Raw genomic sequence first — 21,140 nt, 5'->3', positions numbered from 1 at the left:
TATTGATAGTTAATTCTGTTCAATTCAATGAAACTTAAAATTTGCTTGCAATAATTAAATGGAGCTAATTTTGAATTAAATTCAGTAACTTTGGATTAAAGGTTTTTAGAATTTTCTTAAACTTTAAACGTCTTATCTAATCTTATTTGTGATTGCTCTTAGTTTGATGGGTCTGTGAATGAAATCACTTTTACAGAAATCTAATCTATCATTTTGTTTTCAGGTAGTGTGATGGTGTGAATAAATCGCAAATCGTTGACAATATTCTCTAGCTTTTTACGAATCGCCAAAAAGAACGTAAGGTTCTGGCATCCTACGTTCTTTTGGGCATTGATTTAAAAAGAAGCAGAGAACGTATTGTGAAGTCAACGAATTGAATTTTTTTATTCACTGACATGCCAGAGAGAAATGAGAGCAGGCAACCGAAGGAAGAGAATACGAAGAGAAAATGAGAGCAGGCAACCGAAGGAAGAGAATACGAAGAGAAAATGAGAGCAGGCAACCGAAGGAAGAGAATACGAAGAGAAAATGAGAGCAGGCAACCGAAGGAAGAGAATGCGAAGAGAAAATGAGAGCAGGCAACCGAAGGAAGAGAATACGAAGAGAAAATGAGAGCAGGCAACCGAAGGAAGAGAATACGAAGAGAAAATGAGAGCAGGCAACCGAAGGAAGAGAATATGAAGAGAAAATGAGAGCAGGCAACCGAAGGAAGACAATACGAAGAGAAAATGAGAGCAGGCGTCCGAAGGAAGAGAGAGAAGAGAATGAGAAAAGGAAGATATGTGAAAATGAGTTAGAAAAAATCTATTTGAAGATGTAAAAATGCAATAGATAAGAAGAAAGACAATAGTCATATGCTATTATTTGTGAAACTAAGTCTTATTGTATTTTAAAAATGCTCTACGGTTATAATAAAATTACCAATTTCCCTTTTTGTCCTATTTATTCATATGAATTATAATAATACGATATGTACTCAATCTTCGTCTCCTTCGTTCTTCTGTTCACTTCGTTTATGTCGTTCTGCTACATAACTCGCTTCCTTTAACTATTACTCCTTATGTGTCAGCGCACTCAAGTCTTCCCAAAACGCTGTATCTACTTTCTCTACTTTTCATCTCGCCCTCAGGTCCATTTGTACCATCTCTCCAGTACCCCCTACTCCATCTCTCATTTCTTTCTCGATGGTTTCTTTCGTTACTCTGCTAGTCTCTCATTTCGTCCAGTAACCCCTTTTCTACTCAGTCTCTCATTTCGTCCTCGATAGTTCCTTTCGTTACTTTACTTCTCTTTCTAGTATATATCTCTGCTTCGGTTCACGTCATTTCGAGCTTTGGATATCTAGTAACTTAAATCCATGCCTGAAAAAGGATAAATTGTCAATTGACAGCCTAAATATTTTGAATACTTAAGCTTTCGTTTACCCTACTCCAGAAAATTGAAAACTTCGAAACATCTCGAATGTAAAAGCTGTTATTAATTTACTCTTTCTTGCTCCTGTTTTCTCATACTAATGAAAAGGTAGATTTCAAAGTTTTTTCAAAGTTTTTATAAACCATTGGTAACTAGCTTTATCCAATAAAGTTAAAGACAAAAATTTTAAATAATTTCTATTGTCAAGTTTGAAAAATACTTCACGGAAATAATTTACTAGGTATAATTTTGTAAAATTTACCTTTTTCCACATCTTGCCTGAGTACCGGATACATTTTTATGTCCATCCTTAGCCAGTCCATCTGGCACGCACAATATTGCAATCTGAAATAATGAAGTATATTAGTTCAATTACGACTTTATGCTAGTCTTATTGCTTGTCTCACACAACTGCTAGAGAATCAATAGAAAAATAGAAGCTTCAACATTCCAGATACCAAACTCGTAGATATTAATAGAAGCTTTAACATTCTGAATACCCAAAATAACCTAAGCACAGAGTGTGGGGGAGCTACCTATCCTTATAGTATATATTACAAAAAAATAACATCAACACTTATCCCCTAAACCCGATTCCACTGCCATTATTTTTCATCATTTAAGTTCTACTTTATTTAACATATAGGTGACAGTCCCCACACATTTTCCTTTTACATATAGGTGACAGTCCCCACACAATTTCCTTTACAAACTAAGTCTGATTATACATAATTTCGACAATTAAACTTTCAAAAATAATATTGTATATCATAAAAGTTTGAAATTTTATGAATCCTATTTGTAAATTCCCTTTATAACTATTTTAAGGTTTTATCCAATTACTAATACCAAAGTTTCTTACCCGGTGAAAGGGCAGCAAATTACTGTCATTCCACAATACCTGAATGAAAGTAGTCTTTAATTGGTGAAAATCTTAAGATTTCTCTGGTACAAAATAATGAGATTGTGTCCGTATAAGCTCCTGTCATCAAGGTTGCCTTAAAACCTGGAAAATAAATTTGAGCATTTATTTGTGCAAAAACGCCTTCAACCCCTAATTTTAAACTCCATTTAAAAAAACAATTTGTAATGAGAACTAATTTACAATAATAATTTCATACATGCCAAGATATTCTTGTCTGTCTACATATCCTAATATAAGTATAATTCTATTAAACTTCCATCCACACCTAAACTTCTTTACCTAATAATCGACTACTATAATTATGAAGCTGAAATATTCACCTCCATAGATAGCAATAAGGCTGATTATAAAGGATCTTCAATAGTTCTGTGAAATTCTTAAAAGAACACAATGTAGAGTTTCCTTCATTGATATTAAACTCTCTAATCTAGTTTAAAAAGAATTCAACCCTCGAAAATCAAAATGGAGTATATTTCAATTATCATCATCACCAATTTTTTAAGCTAATTTCAAGCCCAATCCACACGATCGAGCATGCCTGACGGGCAAACAATGATACCAGACCACAATAGTAAGAATAAGGGTTAAGTCATTATCAGGAAAACCACAGACAGGGATATGGCATCATAGTGTGTTGCCAGATCCATGCCTTTTAGTTTTCCCACTTCTTACGTAATGAACCCCCCTTTTCACCAACTATTGTGGCCTGTTATTACTGTTGGCCCGTCGGGCATGCTCGATCGTATGGACAAAGCTTAAGCCATCAACTAGAATCGTTAACATTCAACGCCTTTTGTCAACTGATTATATTAAATAGTATTTTCTAAATTCAACCTAAAGCAGTCAAACTTACCCAAATTTACCAGGCATTTAAATTATTATGAGGCGGTAACACCCCTGACTGGTGAACGCCAATCTGGGGTTATATGTCCAGCTCAAACTCGTTAATGCATTAGTCACTGCAACCTTACCATACCATGTGCTAAGGATTAAGAGTTTTGGGAGAGCCTATAGGTCTATCTGTCGAGTAGTCAGCAGCCATTGCCTGGCTTGAGCGCTGATCATATAGGGTCAGTCTCTAAGGTATTGTCCTGCTTGATAGTGTAATGTGACTGTCCCTTGCCTCTGTCCTTCATTTAGGGCCTTTAACCTTTAGAAGTCTTGAAAAAGGAAACCTCCCGCTTCAAGACCAGAATCAGCCTCAAGGAATAAAACACTTAGAAAGAACTAGTACCTTGAACAGGTTTTCAGTCACGAATACCAAACTGAAAATTCAATCTCCAAAAAAACTTCAGAAATTAAAAGCTATTTACGTCGAGATCAATCAAATAATTTAGGAAAAAGTATTTTATGAAACAAAAACCAAGTGCCATTTGTAGAAAGGGGAAAATTACAAAGGTTTTTTGCAGATATGTCAAATTGTAGGAAAATTGTTAAAGTCAAAATCACTACAAATCTAACAATCTAAATTAGTATAATTTATACCAATCAAAGTTTTATGTAATATCTGAATGTTATGTTTTGCATAAAATTTTATTACCAAGACTATCAAAGAAATTCTAAAAATACTATTGTAGATATATGAAAAATGATAATACAAACTATAGGCTTGTGAAAAAGCATTGAATCAATAGTAGGCTACATTAAGATCCAACCTGCCCCAAGAAATTTGGAAGGAAAAACTGAATTTCTGTTAACTGTAAAAAGGGAAAACGTAAAAACTTCTCTAAATTCTGTCTTGAAAGGTCACCAAAGCTGCTGTTATGTTGCGTTTGAAAGAAATGCAAATAGGCAGTTATGTAAGAACGTTAACCATAATCTCTCAACCTAACCTGCAGCTGAAAGAAATCAAACAAAATCAATATTTATAACGTAACCAGAACCTCAAGAAACCAAGTGTATGAGGAGAAAAAAAAAACCAGAGGAAAAAAAACACCAGAAGAAAAAGAACGCAAATTAAAAAAAAAAAAACTTGAGAAAAAGGCACTACGAAAAATTTGAAGACCAGACGACAACGCAATAGGCAGAATAATTGATTAGTACAACAGATAAGAGACGAATAAAACTCATTGCTGGAAGGATATTGTACAAAAAAATAGATAAGAGGTTCTAAAAGACCAGATCAGAAGAGAACTGTATAGAAAAAAACTGAAAATTTCTTTAAACTAACTTGCCTTGGGGTTAATTCGGTCAACCATTTGCTATACCTTGACCTAGGACTTTCAAAATTAAATCAATTCCACGGTCTCAGTATAATTAATCCCTGAAAGTCTCATCACTGAGTAAGATTGTAGCCAGGAAGTTGTTCACAAACAGGAAAACAGGGGATAGAAACACCCTCCTCCCAACTTCGTTGGCGAAGGTAAAAATCATATAGCACTGATAATAGGAAAAGGGCTATTTAATATATTATGGCTATTTGATAAATCATATGGCGCTGATATGAAAAAGGCTATTTGGTATATTCTGGTTATTTGATAAATCATATGGCACTGATATGAAAAGGGCTATTTAGTATATTCTGGCTATTTGATATATCATATGGCACTGATAAGAGGAAAATGGTTATTCAATATATGCTGGCTGTTTGATATCATATAGCACTGATAATAGGAAAAGGGCTATTACATATATTCTGGCTATTTGATATATTCCAATAAACCTCTCCAGTTACTTGAAATGTGAACTAAAAGTATTTATGCTACAATATACATTTATTAATGAAATTTACAGGTTTTTGGTAGGATTTTCTATCATCTTTTCTTTATCTCGTCCTTGACCTCTCAATCTGTTGCTTTACTGTTGGCGTTTCAAGGTTCAGTAGGTTTGTAATTCCTTCCTTTATCTTGTTTCAAATAAGTTCCAAAGACACCTGGAAGAAATCAAAACATTTAGTGTACATAATTAAAGCTTGAGAGTAGGCTACACGAGTGCTCATTTCCTCTAGTTTTTTTTTTTAAGTTTTTATAGTAAATTAATTTTACAAGCCGTTATATTTAATTGTTAGTTACTTCCCTTGTATATTTTCATATTTCCTATCTTCGCATATCCTTATATCCTATCCTCACTGGGCTATTTTTCCTTTTTAAATCCCTTGGGCTTATAGTATCTTTTTCAACAAGGGTTGTAGCTTAGTAAGTAATGATGATGATAATCCTATCTTTGCCATAAGTAGGTCTACTCTAACTTTGAAGTATCAGGGAATATTTTTCAAAACATATCAACAATCAAAATAATTATGGGTTTTTTACTACAAGTATCTTACTAAGGACTTTCAAAATACTTTCAACAATTTGTTTTATGAAGCCGAAAATCTTTACAATAAATAAAACTTTCATATTCAAAATCTTACTAGTTGCACACATTCACAATCTTGCTAGTTGCACACATTCACAATCTTACTAGTTGCACACATTCACAATCTTACTAGTTGCACACATTCACAATCTTACTAGTTGCACACATTCACAATCTTACTAGTTGCACACATTCACAATCTTACAAGTTACACTCATTCACATTCTTACAAGTTGCACACATTCACATTCTTACAAGTTGCACACTTTCACATTCTTACAAGGTGCGCACATTTGCATTTTTACAAGTTGCGCACATTCGCATTCTTACAAGTTGCGAACATTCACATTCATACAAGTTGCGCACATTTGCATTCATACAAGTTGCGCACATTTGCATTCATAGAAGTTGCGCACATTTGCATTCTTACAAGTTACGCACATTTGCATTCTTACAAGTTACGCACATTTGCATTCTTACAAGTTACGCACATTTGCATCCATACAAGTTGCGCACATTTGCATTCTTACAAGTTGCGCACATTTGCATTCATACAAGTTGCGAACATTTGCATTGCATTCATACAAGTTGCGCACATTTGCATTGCATTCATACAAGTTGCGCACATTTGCATTCTTACAAGTTGCGCACATTTGCATTCTTACAAGTTACGAACATTTGCATTCATACAAGTTGCGAACACTTGCATTCATACAAGTTGCGAACACTTGCATTCATACAAGTTGCGCACATTTGCATTCTTACAAGTTGTGCACATTTGCATTCTTACAAGTTACGCACCTTTGCATTCATACAAGTTGCGAACACTTGCATTCATACAAGTTGCGCACATTTGCATTCTTACAAGTTACGCACATTTGCATTCTTACAAGTTGCGAACATTCGCATTCATACAAGTTGCGCACATTTGCATTCTTACAAGTTACGCACATTTGCATTCATACAAGTTGCGAACATTTGCATTCTTACAAGTTGCGCACATTTGCATTCTTACAAGTTACGCACCTTTGCATTCATACAAGTTGCGAACATTTGCATTCATACAAGTTGCGCACATTTGCATTCATACAAGTTGCGCACATTTGCATTCATACAAGTTACACACATTCGCATTCTTACAAATTACAATCTTGCACATATCATAAATTTTATCGTTTTGTGGGAATGTTATTCGTTATATTATATCTTAAGTGACAGGCAAATAGCTTTTTAAACTGCACAAAATTAAGAATTTAAAACACTAAACTTAATAAATCTATAATATACAACAACAGCAACTAATGCAAACGTTTTTAGTCCACTGCAATACAAGGCCTCAGGTTTAATGGCTTAAAGGCCGCTCATGAATGTCAAAGGCAAGGGACAGTGACATTGCCCAGGCAAGCAGGATAATGCCTTAGAGACTAACCATATATTTTATGATCAGCGTCCACGCCCCCTCTCCACCCAAGCTTTTAACAGGGAGGGCCAGGCAGTGGCTACTGATAACTCAGCAGATAGACCTATAGGCTCCCTCAAATCCCCCAACCTTAGCTCACAATGATCGTTAAAGTTGCAGACACTAAAGTTACTAACGAGTCTGAGTGGGCCTAACCCCGTCTAGCTAACACCAGGCAGAGATGTTACCAATCAGGCCACAGACATTCATGTCTGGGATTTGGCCAGTTTTCCTTACCACATGTCAATTCAGATTGACCAGAAAACTAACCTAAACCGTTTCCAAAGTCGCTTTTCATGTTTCACAAGTCACTTGTTTTCGTTCTACCTTCAATTTGAATAGTTTGTTCTTTTCTATGGTACACAATTTAGTTCTAGATTCCAGGTGAATTTACATTTATCACCAAAACATCTGCCCATCAGCACTAACTTAAACCGAGAATTATTCACAGGTAGCTAACACCTAATAGTTGCTGTATTTACAAATATTAAAGATTTTACAAGTCTATAAAATTATTTTACCCCGAGAATCTAATGAACATTTAACATTCATTAAGCTTCAGTCTCAATGTATTACATATACCACTTCCGATAAAGTTACGTCCAAATAATTTCAAAATTTTATAGCTTTATAAATTTCACCGGAAATTACTTCAACCACTTAAAATCAGGTCAAATTCTAGTTCACAAATTAAACGATAACTTTAATTTTCATGTTTTAATCTTTAATTTGAGCAGTTTTTCAAAATATTTCCATAACCATAAGGTAAAAAAAGGTAAAATTTTATCCACCTACCAGTACTGAGAGTTGAGTTTCTGGGTCAATTTCCAAGTATATCCTTTAAATCAATTTACTCCATTTCAGCTGAAAGAAATCTTCCTTTTAAAATTCTCTCTGGTTCTTATGCATAGAGTTCATCGTTCAAGCTTCAGCTCCCCAGTCAGTGTCATTAAAAATCTGGAAAAGAAAATTCATTAATGTGTGAAAAGATTTCGGTCATTAAAAGACTTCATTTGATGACATTCATTACCAGCGAGAATATGCCAATCTTTTTCGAGTTTACCAAGAAATATTTCTTAAGATATTAACAGCATTGGTAATATGCTAAATTTCTATTACAACCTGTGCCAGAATTTTTTTTTTTTTTTTAAGAATCTAAATAGGCTTACCACTAAAACTGCATAACTAAAACACCTGGTAAAAACCTGGTAAACACCTAGTGAACACACTTGACAAAAACACCTGGCAAAAACACAACCTGGTAAAAACACCATTAATTCAATGTGAAAGCTTCTATATATGTCAGTATCAAAAATTTAACTCAATTCCAGTAAATAAGTATCTTCGTCAAACAAGAAGTCACGTAAAGTATACAAAGTCATCTGCAATCAATATTCGCCCGGAAAGAAAATACCTCGGATAAGTTAAGTCTTGAGAAAATTAAAGTCACGTATTAAGACTAAAATCGACCCTAAAAGCAAAATAATTCTGTAAAAAAAAATCTAAAAATAAATTTAATATGTACCTAAAACATTTCCGTGTTACTAAAGCAGAGTATATTAGTTAATATGACCCAGGGTTTAAGAAGTGTAGGTTATTAAAATTAACCTTTTAATCAAGTGCTAAAGAAATGTAAAGGCAAAAGATTTTGTAAATTGACTAGAAACGTCGTTCCTTTTTTTAGAAAAGTCAATTTCAAAACTCTTAAAAAAGGTAGATACAATAATTTCAAGCTAAATACAAGTACCATATATTCCTCCTACTCTCAATCTTTTTTTATGCATTTCTGATCATAATTACTAGGGCAAAATATTAGTTTTATGAGTTTTTGAACCCCCTTACTTAGAAGAAAATTCTGGGAGACTCCAGAGGGAACCTGAGGTCTGTTTTGGGAAACACTAGTGATTTGCAGCAATAATTTGTGAGAAATGCAAAATAAAAGAACCAAATGGAAAAATATAGTTCATGTAGGTGGCTAGAATTTAAAGTATGTCATCTCTGATAGGATTCGCTACTAAAGGTTTTGCTACGCAGTGGTTCAACACCCGTAAAATTAACATTGCAGCAGTACACTATTCCGGAAAGCTGTACACTATGTGCTGCGGATGCAAGCCGTCAGGTTATATCAGGAATATTTACGTTCTCATGAGCAACAGTAGCTATATACTGAACAGAGCATTTTTAAAATCCAATTATCGAAATAGATCAAATTGCACTTAAATTTCTTAGTAGATTGTACTTCCCCCTCAGAGACTCCTTCATGCGATTTGAGTTATGCTAGTATTGAAAGGGAGGGTGAAAACAAATATGGCTGTTGTACACCCAGGAGCTTGTGCATAAATATTTGAAAGCTCGTAATAGGTTAAAAAGACCGATTACTTCATACAAAAGATCAGAATAACTGGCAACATCGAAAAAAGTAGTTAAAGGAACACGGAACAACCTTTTAATCGAAGAAAACTTGTACAATTTTACCGTAATTTTAATTGAAATTACTGTAAAAATTTCTAGGCCGCATTTCAGTAAAATACCGGCGACCGTAATTTTTACCCTAGATTGTTATCTTATACGGGATAGTGACCATAATATCACTGCGTCAAAATACCTGTTTTTAAAACGGTAAAAGTCTGGCAAAATTTTTCTAAGATTTTTAAATTTACGGAAAATTTTTAACAAGTGTCCTACAGTAAATATTGGACTGTCAACGAATTTAACCTTTATTTCCACCACAACTAACCCGTTCTATCGTTACCCCGGCCCCCACTTGTAACCAAATTCACGAAACCTTCACAAGTGTGCAACAAGAGTCACTACACCTTCAAAAGTGTGTAATCACAAATGTGCAGCAAGAGTCACTACACCTTCAAAAGTGTGTAATCACAAATGTGTAACAAGAGTCACTAAACCTTCACAAGTGTGTAACCAGTCTATACACCTTCACAAGTGTGTAACCAGTCTATACACCTTCACAAGTGTGTAACCAGTCTATACACCTTCACAAGTGTGTAACCAGTCTATACACCTTCACAAGTGTGTAACCAGTCTATACACCTTCACAAGTGTGTAACCAGTCTATACACCTTCACAAGTGTGTAACCTGTCAATACACCTTCACAAGTGTGTAACCTGTCAATACACCTTCACAAGTGTGTAACCTGTCAATACACCTTCACAAGTGTGTAACTAGTCAATACACCTTCACAAGTGTGTAACCAGTCAATACACCTTCACAAGTGTGTAACCAGTCACTAATCCTTTAAAAGTAATTAAATTCACTAAACTTTCACGAGTATGCAACCAATTCACTAAACCTTCACAAGTGTGTAACCAAGTCACTAAACGTTCACAAGTGTGTAACCAAGTCACTAAACCTTTACAAGTGTGTAACCAAGTCACTAAACATTCACAAGTGTATAACCAAGTCACTAAACATTCACAAGTGTGTAACCAACTCACTAAAACGTTCACATCTGTGTAACCAGGTTCACTAATCATCAACATTGGTGTAACAAAATTCACTAAATATTAACTCTTAACTGAATTCACTAACTTCACAAGTAACCAAATTACCTAACCCTTTATAAGTGTAGCCAAATTACCTAACTATTCAAAAGTGTGTAACCAAATTCCCTAACTATTCACAAGTGTGTAACCAAATTCCCTAACTGTAACCAAATTCCCTAACTATTCACAAGTGCGTAACCAAATCAACTAACTTCACAAGTGGGTAACCAAATTCACGATCTATTCACAAATGTACAACAATATTCAATTACTATTCACAAGTGTATCCAAATTCACTAACTATTCACAAGTGTGCAACCATATTCACAAACTATTCACAAGAGTGCAACCATATTCACAAACTATTCACAAGTGTGCAACCATATTCACAAACTATTCACACATGTGCAACCAAATTCACTAAACGTTCACACGTGTGAAACCAAGTTCACTAAACGTTCACAAGTGTGGAACCAAGTTCACTAAACGTTCACAAGTGTGGAACCAAGTTCACTAAACGTTCACAAGTGTGGAACCAAGTTCACTAAACGTTCACAAGTGTGGAACCAAGTTCACTAAACGTTCACAAGTGTGGAACCAAGTTCACTAAACGTTCACAAGTGTGGAACCAAGTTCACTAAACGTTCACAAGTGTGGAACCAAGTTCACTAAACGTTCACAAGTGTGGAACCAAGTTCACTAAACGTTCACAAGTGTGGAACCAAGTTCACTAAACGTTCACAAGTGTGGAACCAAGTTCACTAAACGTTCACAAGTGTGGAACTAAGTTCACTAAACGTTCACAAGTGTGAAACCAAGTTCACTAAACGTTCACTAGTGTGAAACCAAGTTCACTAAACGTTCACAAGTGTGAAACCAAGTTCACTAAACGTTCACAAGTGTGAAACCAAGTTCACTAAACGTTCACAAGTGTGAAACCAAGTTCACTAAACGTTCACAAGTGTGTAACGAAATTCACTAACTATTCACAAGTGTAACCAAATTAACTATTGACAAGTGTAACCAAATTAACTATTCACAAGAGTAACCAAATTCACTAACTATTCACAAGTGTGTAACCAGATTCACTAACTATTCGCAAGTGTAAACAAATTCACTAACTGTTCACATGTGTGTAACCAAGTTCACTAAACATTCATAGGTGTTTAACCAAGTTCACTAAATGCTCACTAGTAATTAAATTAGCTAAACATCAACATTTGTGTAACTAAATTTTCTAACTTCACTTTTAACCGAATTCACTAGCTATTCAGAAGTGCAACCAAACTTCTTAACTATTCACAAGTGTAACCAAATTAACTATTCACAAGTGTAACCAAATTAACTATTTACAAGTCTAACTAAATTCACCAACTATTCCCAAGTGTAACCAAATTCACTTACTATTCACAAGTGTAACAAATTTCAGTATCCAAATCCACTAACAATTCACAAGTGTAACCAATTTCACTATTCACAAATGTGTAACCAAATTCACTATTCACAAATGTGTAACCAAATTCACTATTCACAAATGTGTAACCAAATTCAGTAACTATTCACTAGCGTAACCAAATTCACTAACTATTCACTAGTGTAACCAAATTCACTAACTATTCACTAGTGTAACCAAATTCAATAAATATTCAATAGTGTAACCAAATTCAATAAATATTCACTAGTGTAACCAAATTCAATAAATATTCACTAGTGTAACCAAATTCGATAAATACTCACTAGTGTAACCAAATTCAGTAAATATTCACTAGTGTAACCAAATTCAATAAATATTCACAACTTACCAAATTCAATAAATATTTACAACTTACCAAATTCAATAAATATTTACAACTTACCAAATTCAATAAATATTCACAACTTACCAAATTTAATAAATATTCACAACTTACCAAATTCAATAAATATTCACAACTTACCAAATTCAATAAATATTCACAACTTACCAAATTCAATAAATATTTCTAGGTACGTAACCACATTCACTAAATATTCACGTGTAACCCAATTCAATAAATATTCACAAGTACTTAATCAAATTCACTAAATATTCACAAGTACGTAACAAAATTCACAAAATATTCACAAGTACGTAACAAAATTCCCTAAATATTCAAAGGTACGTAATTAAACTCACTAAATTCTCAAGTACGTAACCAAACTCACTAAATATTCCCAAGTACGTAACAAAAATTCACTAAATCCCAAGTAACAAAATTCAATAAATATTCACCACTATATAACCTAATTCACTAAGTATTCACAAGTATGTAACCAAATTCACTAAATATTCACAAGTACGTAACCAAATTCACTGAATATTCACAAGTATTTATCCAAATTCACTAAATATTCACAAGTACGTAACCCTATTCACAAAATATTCACAAGTATGTAACCAAATCCACTAAATATTCGCAAATACGTAGCAAAATTCACAAAATATTCACAATTACGTAACAAGATAAACTAAATATTCACAAGTACGTAACAAAAACTAAATATTCACAAGTACGTAACAAAAACTAAATATTCACAAGTACGTAACAAAAACTAAATATTCACAAGTACGTAACAAAATTCACTAACTATTCACAAATGTGTAACCAAATTCACTAATTTCACTAGTGTAGCCAAATTCACTAACTAGTCACTAGCGTACCCAAATTCACTATGCAATAGTATAACCAAATTCACTAATTATTCAGTAGTGTAACCAAATTCAATAAATATTTACACCTTACCAAATTCAATGAATATTTCTAGGTACGTAACCACATTCAATAAATATTCAAAAGTGTAACCCAATTCAATAAATATTCACAAGTACGTAATCAAATTCACTAAATATTCACAAGTACGTAACAAAATTCACTAAATAATCACATGTAACGAAATTCCCTGAATATTCACAAGTACGTAATCAAACTCACTAAATTCTCAAGTACGTAACCAAACTTACTAAATTCTCAAGTACATAACCAAATTCACTGAATATTCACAAGTACAACCAAATTCACTGACTATTCACAAGTACAACCAAATTCACTAACTATTCACATGAGTAACCAAATCCACTAACTATTCACATGAGTAACCAAATCCACTAACTATTCACAAGTGTAACCAATTTCACTATTCACAAGTGTAACCAATTTCACTATCCAATTTCACTATTCACAAGTGTAACCAATTTCACTATTCACAAATGTGTACCCAATTTCACTATTCACAAATGTGTAACCAAATTCACTATTCACAAATGTGTAACCAAATTCACTATTCACAAATGTGTAACCAAATTCACTATTCATAAATGTGTAACCAAATTCACTAACTATTTGCAAATGTGTAACCAAATTCACTAAATATTCACTAATTTGAAACCAAATTCACTAACTATTCACTAGTGTAACCAAATTCACTAACTATTCACTAGCGTAATCAAATTCATTAACTATTCACTAGTGTAACCAAATTCACTAACTATTCACTAGCGTAACCAAATTCACTAACTATTCAATTGTGTAACTAAATTCAATAAATATTCACAACTTACCAAATTCAATAAATATTCACAACTTACCAAATTCAATAAATATTCACAACTTACCAAATTCAATAAATATTCACAACTTACCAAATTCAATAAATATTCACAACTTACCAAATTCAATAAATATTCACAACTTACCAAATTCAATAAATATTCGCAACTTACCAAATTCAATAAATATTCACAACTTACCAAATTCAATAAATATTTCTACAATGAGATTCAGGGCCTCTGTAACACGGTTTTTTCGCAATAACTTTTTTTCTATGAATTTCATAAATATAACGCTTATTCAGAATGCACATTATATCTACACATAAATTTTGACTATATTCTGCATTACGTAGGTTGAATAAATTTGGTACTTTATTAAGTAAAAGTGACGATTTTTGAAGACAGGCCAACTTACTCAGAAAAGGTTTCGAACGCACTCGTTACGTAACTTATGACGGCATTTCTTCTCTCTTTCTCGATCGATGATTGGTTATACGTAACGAAGGCTATACCTCTGCCAACAATAACACAAAAGTGTAAATAAAAGCAAAGCAGTACACCTTTATGAACTCTGAAACCTCTCCACTGAGAATTGTCATAATGAACAAACGAACAAAATATGTTAATAAATACAAAAACACTTCGATTATTAGTCTAACTCCCAGAATAAGTTTCCTAAGAAATTACAGTCTACTTTATAGGTCACAATCAGATTGACAAGGTGTATGAATTAGTTGGTAATTTTCAAAAACGTAGTAGACCAGCTTTATTTGATAACTGCTATATCCAATGTCCAGTAATTTTTATTTATTGTCTAGCTACCTACGTATTTACTGTAAAAAAGAAAAAAAAAATAAATAACTGGTACCATATTTTGGCTTTAAACCTTCACCAGTAATTATCGTCAGAATGATGACTTCACGAGGCTCCACCCACTTTGGCCTCGTTGTAATTCAGGATAACACTGAAGGCTATCATGGGCATTGTTGGATCAGAAAATTTAAATTCTGGCTATAAAAACTAATTTTTCGAGTAGTTGTAAGAAGTGCTAAATGATCCTCAAGGATCCCAGCAGTTGGCCTAAACGTTTAATTCGTGGATAGTACTGTTACAGCACTACTGCTACAGTACAGTAGTATTACTACGCTAGCACAAATACCCCACCCACATTTATGTATTGTTCCGCCATTCATAAAGTGTCATATTCTTTCACTGTGCAATAAGCCATGGCCTCCTCAGAAATTGAGTTTAACTTTAGATGATAGGTTATTTCATTAAGCTGACAAATTATGGCAACTGGGTATGTTATTGCCGATGTTGAAGCTAAAGATAAAGTATGGTATCATTCCTTCATTGCATTATCATCTTTACTACTATTTGTTTTGCCACATGTAGCAATTATTTTAAAGGATAAATGAATTATGTTCACTTCACTTCTATAAATTCCCATTAGATGTACAAATAAAACTCCTAAAACTATTCAGGATTTATTTATAAAATGCAGTCATGCCCAAAACATAGCTAACACGGTTGGTCTGATGGAGATTTTAGCACAAAAATCTTATTTTAACAAAAATAGTTATATAAAGACTGTTTACATACAATCCCTCTCTTTCTCTCTCTTTTGGTGGCATAGTGAATAGTTAATAGAAATGTTCAAAAGCCTGAATGACATTACAAGTATTATAATCCTGTTACGCTAAATACAAATCAGACTATAAACATTGGATTTAAACTAGAAACTGAATAATTACCTATTCAGGCTATAGTAAATATGGCCACGGGCTTTCTCTTGACTGTATAAAGTTGCAAGTCGTAAGACAAATGCAGTTTTGCAACCACGGGGGCAATTCCAAATCCTGTTAGCCATTCTCGACTGTTATGGGTTTCAGAGCCGATGGAAGAAGTTGAATGGGTGTCTGGTGGATGGGCTGGGCAAAATTTTGCCAAAAAGGTGTTTACATTGCTTACGTAGTGAATGTTTTCGACTCTTGGCTCGTTATCACAGGCCATGGCGTCGGCTAGATCATTTTTACTCTATAAAAATTAAAACTATTGTGTTTAGGTTATTGATAATGCTGACAAAATTTGTGTGTGGTTGTAAAATATACATTTGTCAACTTTCAGCTACATCCGATCCTTTGATAAGGAGCAAAGTCCAAAAAACCGTGTTACAGAGGCCCTGAATCTCATAGTAGGTACGTAACCACATTCACTAAATATTCACAAGTGTAACCTAATTCAATAAATATTCACAAGTACATAATCAAATTCACCAAATATTCACAAGTACGTAATAAAATTCACTAAATATTCAAAGGTACGTAATCAAACTCACTAAATTCTCACGTACGTATCCAAACTCACTAAATATTCCCAAGTACGTAACAAAAATTCACCAATTCCCACGTAACAAAATTCAATAAATATTCCACACTATATAACCGAATTCACTAAATATTCACAAGTACGTAAACAAATTCACTAAATATTCACAAGTACGTAACCAAATTCACTGTTAATTCACAAGTACGTAACCAAATTCACTGATAATTCACAAGTACGTAACCAAATTCACTGATAATTCACAAGTACTTAACCAACATCACTAAATATTCGCAAGTAGCAAAATACACAAAATATTAGCAATTACGTAACAAGATAAACTAAATATTCACAAGTACGTAAAAAAATAAAGTAAATATTCACAAGTACGTAACAAAATAAAGTAAATATTCACAAGTACGTAACAAAATTCACTAACTATTCCCAAGTACGTAACCAAATCCACTGAATATTTATAAGTACGTAACCAAATTCACTAAACATTCCCAAGTATGTAACCAAATTCACCAAATATTCCCTAAATATTCACAAGTGCATAACCAAATTCACTAAATATTCCCACGTACGTAACCAAATTCACTAAATATTCCCAAGTACGTAACCAAATTCACAAAATATTCACTAGTACGTAACCAAATTCACAAAATATTCACTAGTACGTAACCAAATTCACTAAATATTCACAATTACGTAACCAAATCCACTAAATATTCACAAGTACGTAACAAAATAAACTAAATATTCACAACTACGTAACAATTTACTAAATATTCCCAAGTACGTAACCAAATTCACTATACATTCCCAAGTACGTAACCAAATTCACCAAATATTCCCTAAATATTCGCAATTGCATAACCAAAATCACTAAATATTCCCACGTACGTAACCATATTCACTAAATATTCCCAAGTACGTAACCAAATTCACAAAATATTCACTAGTACGTAACCAAATTCACAAAATATTCACAAGTACATAGCAAAATTCACTAAATATTCACAATTACGTAACCAAATCCACTAAATATTCACTAGTACGTAACAAAATAAACTAAATATTCACAAGTACGTAACAATTTACTAAATATTCACAAGTACGTAAACAAATCCACTAAATATTTACAAGTACGTAACAAAATCCACTAAATATTCCCAAGTACATAACCAAATCCACTAAACATTCGCAAGTACGGAACAAAATCCACTTAACATTCGCAAGTACGGAACAAAATCCACTAAATATTCACATTTACATAACAAAATACACTAAATATTCACATTTACATAACAAAATACACTAAATATTCACATGTACTTGAAAAAATCCACTAAATAATCACAAATACATAACCAAATCCACTAAATATTCACAACCACGTAACCAAATCCACTAAATATTCACAAGTACGTAACCAAATCCACTAAATATTTGCAAGTACGTAACCAAATCCACTAACTATTCACAACAGTAACCAAATCCACTAACTATTCACAAGAGTAACAAGTGTAATCAAATTCACTAACTATTCACAAGTGTATCCAAATTCACTATTCACAATTGTGTAACCAAATTCACTATTCACAATTGTGTAACCAAATTCGCTATTCACAAATGTGTAACCGAATTCACTATTCACAAATGTGTAACCGAATTCACTATTCACAAATGTGTAACCAAATTCACTATTCACAAATGTGTAACCAAATTCACTATTCACAAATGTGTAACCAAATTCACTATTCACAAATGTGTAACCAAATTCACTATTCACAAATGTGTAACCAAATTCACTAACTATTTGCAAGTGTAACCAAATTCACAAACTATTCACAAATGTGTAACCAAATTCACTAACTTCACTAGTGTAACCAAATTCACTAACTATTTACTAGCATAACCAAATTCACTAGCTATTCAATAGTAACCAAATTCACTTACTATTCAATAGTAACCAAATTCACTAACTATTCAATAGTAACCAAATTCACTAATTATTCACTAATTATTCACTAATTATTCACTAGTGAACTAAATTCAATAAATATTCACACCTTACCAAATTCAATAAATATTAACACCTTACCAAATTCAATAAATATTCTAAGTTGTAACCTTATTCAATAAATATTCACAAGTACGTAATCTAATTCACTAAATAATCACAAGTACGTAACAAAATTCACTAAATATTCACATGTATGTAACAAAATTCACTAAATATTCACATGTATGTAACAAAATTCACTAAATATTCACATGTATGTAACAAAATTCACTAAATATTCACAAGTACGTAATCAAACTCACTAAATTCTCAAGTACGTAACCAAACTCACTAAGTTATCAATTACGTAACCAAACTCACTAAATTATCAATTACGTAACCAAACTCACTAAATTATCAATTACGTAACCAAACTCACTAAATTATCAATTACGTAACCAAACTCACTAAATATTCCCAAGTACGTAACAGAAACTCACTAAATCCCACGTAACAAAATTCAATAATCACAACTATATAACCAAATTCACTAAATATTCAAAAGTTCGTAACCAAACTCACTAAATATTCGCAAGTATGTAACCATATTCACAAAATATTCACAAGTACGTAGCAAAATTCACTAAATATTCACAATTACGTAACCAAATCCACTAAATATTCACATGTACGTAACAAAATATACTAAATATTTACAAGTACGTAACAAAATTCACTAAATATTTACAAGTACGTAACAAAATTCACAACTATTCCCAAGTAGGTAACCAAATCCACTAAATATTTACAAGTACGTAACCAAATTCACTAAATATTCCCAAGTACGTAACCAAATTTACCAAATATTCCCTAAATAATCCCAAGTATATAACCAATTTCCCTAAATAATCCCAAGTATATAACCAAATTCACTAAAAATTCCCAAGTACGTAACCAAATTCACTAAACATTCACATTTACGTAACAAAATCCACTAAATATTCACATTTACGTAACAAAATCCACTAAATATTCACATGTACGTAACAAAATCCACTAAATATTCACATGTACGTAACAAAATCCACTAAATATTCACATGTACGTAACAAAATCCACTAAATATTCACATGTACGTAACAAAATCCACTAAATATTCACAAGTACATAACCAAATCCGCTAAATATTCACAAGCACGTAACCAAATCCAGTAAATATTCACAAGCACGTAACCAAATCTAGTAAATATTCACAAGCACGTAACCAAATCCAGTAAATATTCACAAGTACATAACTAAATTCAACAAATATCTACAAGTACGTAACCAAATTCACTAAATAATCACAAGTACATAACTAAATCCACCAAATATCCACAAGTACGTAACCAAATTCACTAAATATTCACAAGTACATAACTAAATCCACCAAATATCCACAAGTACGTAACCAAATTCACTAATTGTTCACGTGTACGTAACCAAATTCACTAATTGTTCACGTGTACGTAACCAAATTCACTAATTGTTCACGTGTACGTAACCAAATTCACTAATTGTTCACGTGTACGTAACCAAATTCACTAATTGTTCACGTGTACGTAACCAAATTCACTAATTGTTCCCGTGTACGTAACCAAATTCACTAATTGTTCCCGTGTACGTAACCAAATTCTCTAAATGTTCACATACGGAACCAAATTCTCTAAATGTTCACATGTACGTAACGAAATTAACTAAATGTTCTCATGTACGTAACCAAATTAACTAAATGTTCACATGTACGTAACCAAATTAACTAGATGTTCACATGTACGTAACCAAATTAACTAAATGTTCACATGTACGTAACGAAATTAACTAAATGTTCACATGTACGTAACCAAAGTTTATTAAATGTTCACATTTAACCAAATTTACTATATTCTGTGTAACCAAATTCACTAAATATTCACTTTTAACTGAATTCCCTAAATATTCACATGTAACCAGATTCACTAAATATTCACAAGTGTAATAAATTCCCTAAATATTCACTTGTAACAAAATTCAATAAATATTCACATGTAACAAAATTAACTAAATATTCACATGTAACAAAATTCACAAAATATTCACATGTAACAAAATTCACAAAATATTCACATGTAACAAAATTCCCTAAATATTCACAAGTGTAACCAAGGTTAAAAACTATTTGTGCGAGTTTTATCTATTACCCAATTACCATGTAATACATTGCATTTTAATATATGTATGGAGTTATTTTCGTCCAAGAACTTTATTATAACTTCAAAGTAGCCAACATTAAGGCTGTGTATGTGTATGACGTTTATAAATGTGCGCAATGCTTTTGAAAATTATGTGCAAGTTGATCGAAACGGGGGCTGACTTCGATGATTTAATAAGCTTAATTTTTCTTCAATCTTCAACACCAAAAAAAGTAGGAGCAGCAGTTATGAAATTAGTACCGAAGTAAATTTATTTATTTATTAAAAAATGCACAAAAGTGAATGCAAGTGTAAGTTAGGTATATTATTAGTTTTATATAAGTGAAAGATGGATTCTTGTCCCTACATAAGCACAAACCTCGGAACATGTGTAGTGACATTCAATGTTTTTTTTTTTCTCACTAAATTCA

At 32.6% G+C, this 21,140-nt stretch overlaps 1 long non-coding RNA gene across 2 annotated transcripts in view; it reads right to left on the bottom strand.

The window, feature by feature from the left end:
- Positions 1–1,315: 1,315 nt before the first annotated feature.
- LOC137654931 (uncharacterized) overlaps positions 1,316–21,140 on the bottom strand; it is a 20,513-nt gene continuing 688 nt past the window's right edge. Inside the window, exons 2-6 of one of the 2 annotated variants that reach the window (XR_011046761.1) lie at positions 7,890–8,051; positions 5,070–5,210; positions 2,276–2,419; positions 1,676–1,758; positions 1,316–1,361 (exon numbers count right to left, since the gene is read on the bottom strand). This is a non-coding gene — a long non-coding RNA (uncharacterized lncRNA). The remainder of the gene's footprint in view (positions 1,362–1,675; positions 1,759–2,275; positions 2,420–5,069; positions 5,211–7,889; positions 8,052–21,140) is intronic. The other variant, XR_011046760.1, reaches the window with a different exon arrangement.

The sequence above is a fragment of the Palaemon carinicauda genome, chromosome 16, assembly GCF_036898095.1.
Source record: "Palaemon carinicauda isolate YSFRI2023 chromosome 16, ASM3689809v2, whole genome shotgun sequence".
Classification (NCBI taxonomy): domain Eukaryota; kingdom Metazoa; phylum Arthropoda; class Malacostraca; order Decapoda; family Palaemonidae; genus Palaemon; species Palaemon carinicauda.
This window is presented reverse-complemented; position numbering and strand designations above follow the sequence as displayed.